The 6,199-nt window shown below is 41.7% G+C and overlaps 1 long non-coding RNA gene across 1 annotated transcript; it reads left to right on the top strand.

Moving 5' to 3' along the window:
- Nucleotides 1–248: 248 nt before the first annotated feature.
- On the top strand, nucleotides 249–5,188 carry LOC128853500 (uncharacterized). The gene is made up of 3 exons (XR_008452068.1): nucleotides 249–423; nucleotides 3,178–3,307; nucleotides 5,054–5,188. It is a non-coding gene; the product is annotated as an uncharacterized LOC128853500 (long non-coding RNA).
- Nucleotides 5,189–6,199: the final 1,011 nt, after the last annotated feature.

Below are 6,199 nucleotides of genomic sequence, written 5' to 3' on the forward strand. Positions count from 1 at the left end.
CATTGTTAAATAGTAGCAGAATAAGTAAAATGTACAAATGAAAAATCCATAAAAGGCCAAGCTCTATCATGCCATAAACAATGATGTTTTAAAACTGTTAATAGGCTTAATAACAGTTTATTATTTTACCTTAACCCTTTTTAATGCCTTGTTTTCTCCAGCTTTTATCTCGTCTGTACTAAGCTGCTAATATCACTTCTTAAATTTTCCCCTCTAGGTATATTTTCCAGGAGCGAATATGGAGAAAGAGTAAATGCAGCTGCGCTTTTGCTTTTCAGGAGCACAGGAGGCACCGTGCTCAGGACCCTTCCAGCACTAGGCTTTGGGACACAGCAAGTATTTGGGCATCTACAAAGGCAAAGAAGATGTCTAAAACCGTAGGTGAAAATGCGTTGGAGCCAGCAGCAGGAGCTCGAGTGACAGGTCAGCGTTTCCCAAGGGGCAGGGTTCTCCCACAGAGCCTGAATCCGCAGCATTCCTCATGGCTCTCACCCGGTCTGTGCACGGGGACCACGGCTGCTGTGGGTTTCCATGCACTTCCAGATGTTTGCACAGGAGTCTTCTACAAAACATTTTATTGCCTACCAGAAACAAAAATTAACATCCCCCAGAATATGTAACCGGAGAGTCAATCCCAAATCATGTTACACTTGGAAATTAGTTTACTCTGGAAAGGCTTGGGGAATTCTCGGCAGTAAGGGTTCTCCTCACACTCAAAATCTCTGCATGGTCCCAGTTCTCTTTGCTGTACACGGACCCCCTGTCTACTGCTACTGGAGATTTCATTTGGGCTTTGATGTAAGGACAGGCCTCTTCCACTGCACGTGTACTAACCTGTATTATTTGCAATTCAAACATTTCTAGCAATTTGAAGTGATCCAATGATTTCTAAATCATTCTTAATTTCATAACTCTACACCTTTAATCTCTTTCAAATTACTGAAAATGCTAGGCATTCTAAACATTTCCGATCATTCTTCACTGCTTTGGCCACATAAAGCCAATCTTTTCCAAAGTTAAGCACTTAAAAATTTGAAGTACTCCAATAAATTTAAATTGGCATATTCTGTGCATATCAATTGAGAATTATTAGAGCATTAGTGCCTAGGAGTGGTGGCTGAGGGCATGCAAACCAGTTCATACATTGATTTTTAATGACTTTTTATTGATTCCGTGCTTTTAAAACTTGATACCCTTAGGTTGCCTCTCACACAGAGTTAACAGATTTGTGATGATACACTAAGTTTGGAAGAGGCATCTTTTTCTTATTAGTCTTTTTATTTTCTCCTTATGGCTTATTATCATAACTTTGCTCAGATGCAAATAGCAAATACGCTCGATTTGTGGCTTTAAAAGCTGTGATTGTTACTTTAACAGGATAAGGTTCCTCAAGTTTTCCTGACTTATCTGTAGACAAGGTTTATGTTCAAGCCTTTAAGGGTCTCTCCTCCCCTCAGTGTGTGTAGTCGGCGCACACCAGCGATGATGGATGCTCCAGGCCTGCACTGACAGGAGAAATAGGCTTCTTAGTAATTTTTAAATGTCAATCTTAATTTGTTGGGCCAAGATATTGTAGGTGTCATAAAGCACAAAGTGAAAATGTCCTTTAGTACTTGTACATTTTGAAAATTATTCATCTGTATTACCACATGCACGTGCCCCTTCTCTGTATGTAATTCTGCTGTATTTATTAACGCCTTGGTATTGCCCTGGTAACCAACACGTTATCAGTGCCACCCGCACCGGTGGCGATAGTTGAAATGAGCAGGTACCATCTCACCACGGTGGACATCCTCCTCCGGAGAAGGAGGAAGGCTGAGGATGGTACAAAGGCACAGAGGAAAGGGAGAGGGACCCTTTGTGGCCTGTCTGGCCTGAGCTGGCTCTGGGTGCACCTCGGAGCCATATCCAATGGATGCCTCAGGAAGCCCCAGTGGTGCCTGGGGACCACCACTTTGAACCAGTTAAACCACTGCCCTTCCTTTGGAGTGAGATGAGCTTTTTCCAAAGTTTTCCTATGTGGGTTATGACAGGACAAGTGGGACTATTTCTAATGCATTCAATTCTTGCGGGTTTTTCAGTGCTTCTCCCCAGCTGCTCCGGCTGTGTTGCGTGAGCTTTTTTTCGGGAGGCAGTGATTCCACTCCCATTTCATAGGGAACCAAATGCTCACACTGCGTTGCCGTTGACACCGCTTGTTAATACTGTCGATGAGGCTCCTGCCAGAAGTCTAGTGACCATCACAAGCAGGCGTCCCTCTCTCCCCCGCCAGATGAGATCCCTCTGGCTGTGGTTAAGGCACGTAGCAGCCTGAGGAGACATTAATTGCTGCTAACTGTGACGGGCGCTTCTGTGTTTAGGCTTTATTTAGGGCAAATTCCTCTGCAATTGCATTGTTAGAAGCCATGAGTCTGTTAAAGTCGGACTTATTAGGCCATGTGCTTTCTGTGTGTTGTCATAGTCAGAACAACACCAGTGCAAATGTCGGCGCTGGGCAGGGAAAGTGTTAAGTGAAGAGTAAAACCAAACCCAAATTCCCATTTGGAAACTGCATGCCTTGACAAATACCACTGTTCATAGCAAGTTATTAGCTTGTTGGTTGTAACTCTGGTCCTTTTCAAAAGGGAGGTGGTACAAAGCACGTAAAAGAGATTTTTTTGATACTTCACAGTATATTGAGTGAAGAGTAGAAAACTCCCCAGTCTGCCCGCTCCCATTTACAGGCGGGATGCGGTTGAGGTAACACTTCTTTCTTCTTTCCCATGAGATTCCCAGTGTCTTCTGGTGGCAGCACCTTAGATACCCTAAAATGCACGTGAAAAATGCATCTTCAAACCACAAATCTGAAGTGTCTCTATTTTTCTCAAGGCAGCTATGTACAAGGACCTGCAAGAAGCCTTTTTCTCCTTCCAAGCAGGAAGGGGGGCTCCACTGTGGGTATTGTGAGGGCTCGCTGCTGGGCAGGAGCTTCTCTTCCTCCAGAGGTGCCAAGGAGGGGGGGATGGAATGTTGCTAGAGGAGAGGGCTACCAGCCATCATATTCCAATGTATTTATCCTGTTATTTCTTAGTTCTAGATGTAGGGAGCGGTAGATAGAGAATTCTGAAATCTATTGAAGTTCTTCAGTGCAGCAGAAGCTGGTTTGTCATCCTCACTGCTCTTGCTTTTCTTTTTCAGCTGACATTACTAAATTGGAGCAACCTGGACGTACCTTCCATGGCATGTCCCCACCGGATGGCAGGGTTTACCCCCCGAAGGTACAATGAGAAAATGGAAATTGCACTTAAATGCCCTCTGGGAGGCTTAGGTGAGTGTTTGCTGGTAGACTGAGCTGAGCTTGAGCTGAATTTCCATGGCTGTATCTGCACTGAACTTTCTGAAGTTTCCTTCTTACAGACCACCCGTCCTGCACTGTTACCGCAGGTGACTGCATTACCTACAGCTCACCAATATCTACAGTCTTCACCTTCTCTTGGTTTTGCTCTGTGCTTTCCAGAAAGAGAAGATCTAGAGTGAGAAATATAATTTATATATTTATTTAGAAGCCACTCTGAGCAGCAGCGCATTTGCCAGTTTGGTTCGTTTTTGAGAATTTGATTCACTGCTTATGAAAGCCAATGGAAATCTTTCCATTGTTTTCTGTTGGTTCTGGCTCAGGACTCCTCGGTGCTTGACAGTTTTTAGTAGGAGCTGAAAGATCTGAACTTCTAAATCATGATCTATTATGGTCTTCTCCAACGCCTGTTTCTTAATCATATACATAATCCTGGTATCTGCTGCAGTGCATTTCTGGGTGAGCAGTTTCTACTGTGTTAAATTTTCATAAAAATGGTGTTAGGAAACAGTTAAATAAAAAATCATCGATATAATATTTGTCCCAAATGAGAAACTAAGTAGTGAGATCGGTTTTATCCATTCATTAGTTTATGGACACAAGTCCTCTGAGGAATGTCACAAATTCCCTCAGTGCTGGATTTAGCATTTGGATCTTTGATTTAATGGAAAGACACATTAAAACCTGGTGCAGTCCGACAGCTCCCCGTGGGGCATCATCTATGTCTGCTTTTACGTCACGGTTATTTCAGTCAGGATCTGGCAGTAAGTTATTTTATCCAGAAGTTGCTTTGGAATATGCCGTGTGCTTCTCAGAAGCGTGTAGCGCCTTTCGTGTGACAGCAGAGCACCCCTTCCAGCTTCTCCGGCGTGGCTCTGACCCGTATGTGCATCCGAGAGATCCGTGTGTCCTGGGATGTCCCCCGCCCACCTCTGGGCTGAGGCACCCAGCAGGTGGGCTTTGCAGGAGCCAGTGTCCTCCAGAGCACTGGGAATTCCCACAGCTACAATAAGTATGCTGTGGAACCCTCTGCGTGGTTAACGAAGCTCAGTGTGGTTGTGTTTTTGTCTTTTATGTTGACTTTCTAGAGATATCCAGTAGCCAGCATTTCTCTCTGGAATCTTCACAGAATCCATGGATTTCAAGTTACTGTTGTAACATACTACAGGACAATTAGTTTGTAAACACTGTTACCTCTCCTAGAAAGCAGATTCTGAAAGGAATTCCTTTAGCCTTATAATTTAATGTATCATGTAATGAAAGCTAATCTGTGTATTTCAAATTCAGATATTAAAACAAGTGAAAGGGGTCAGTATATACAATAAATTTCCCTTTGCCAATTTACTCAGTTAATTTAGACATTGCTTTTTCACTTTAACTCATTAAAACTTTCTTGCCAAGTTTACTTATCTGTGTTAAGGGTACAATTAATATTATAATTTTTAATTATCCACTTGGTTTTATCAGAGCTGAAGTGTTTCCTTAAGTATGAATATCAAAATACAGCCTATATTTTTTAAGAAAGTGAAGTGCTGCAATTTCACTAATTCTTTAATAACAAAAATACTTATTTATCTTTCTCCTTACTGCATATGCATCAATAGTTGTGTTATTCTGTTTTATTTTATAACCTTAGCATAATATACTACTGAAAGCTGTATTTTGCACTACTTAATTCTGTACCACTCATTCTGATTTATGGCATCGTTTTGTTTCCAGCTCACTCCTTATCTTCAAAAGGCTTGATCCAAAACTCATCAAATTCAGAGGAACAGATCCCAGTGGGCTTTGGATTAGTCAAGAAGGGTGAAATTGTGGACTTCATGAAGTTTGCATTACATGCGCAGATATGCAGTGGTGAGATTACTTGACAGATTTCTAATTCAGCTTCTTCTATTTAGGAGCGAGTTCTTGAGAATCCTGGCCCTGCACTTGAAATTTAAGAGACCATTTTAGTTGCATATATTCATCCATTTTCTTACTATGACATTTGAGAATACATTTATTTGCCAGTTTGATTTTATCATCATTATGGAGGACTCATGTTTCTAATTTCTCCTACAGACTCTTGAATTGTTAATATTAACTCTTCCTGAACCCAACCTCGTTCTCCGACAGAGGGACACTATTCTGGACTTAACATTGACACTGAGCTGTTAAAAATGCGATCTTCAGGACTGAGAAGTTTACAAGTCATTATAAAGTACAGCTCATCGTGAAAGGATGGAAAAGCGTTAATGCAGAAGACCTCTGGTAAATAATATTACGATGTATTTATGCTGTTATATCTTAGCTCTAGATGCAGGGAGTGATAAACAGAATTCTGAAGCTGACTGAAGTTCTTCAGTGCAGCAGAAGCCGGGTTGTCATCCCCACTGCTCTTGCTTCTCTTTTTCACCTGATATTGTTAAATTGGAACAACCTGGACATACCTTCCATTATACCAGCTAGAACATTCCTGGCTTTGCCATTAAGTTGATAACTGCTAGAATTCTGGCTGGTTCTGTGTATGGCCTGCTGCACACGAGATTCCTTTTATTAAATCAATAGAGAAGGAGTGTGTTAATATGAAATGATTGTAACAGATACCACTTGATAATCATGTATGCTCCGAGCTACCTTAAAACGCATTTTTGATACATAGCTGCCCTGCCTGATCCAGAGCCATTGCGCAGCTGATTAGCTGTGGTGAGAAATTACTCATTCCCTTGTATTAACTACACTGTTTAACTACACTGTTTCCACCAATCAGGATTAAGTATGCCAACTTTGTTTAGCCTGTGCACTTGTGCAATGATGAACAAGTAATGCATAAAACAAACCCTCCTACCTAATCAAACATTCCTTGGAGATTTGAAAACAGAA

This window comes from Cuculus canorus, chromosome 13 (assembly GCF_017976375.1).
Source record: "Cuculus canorus isolate bCucCan1 chromosome 13, bCucCan1.pri, whole genome shotgun sequence".
Classification (NCBI taxonomy): Eukaryota; Metazoa; Chordata; class Aves; order Cuculiformes; family Cuculidae; genus Cuculus; species Cuculus canorus.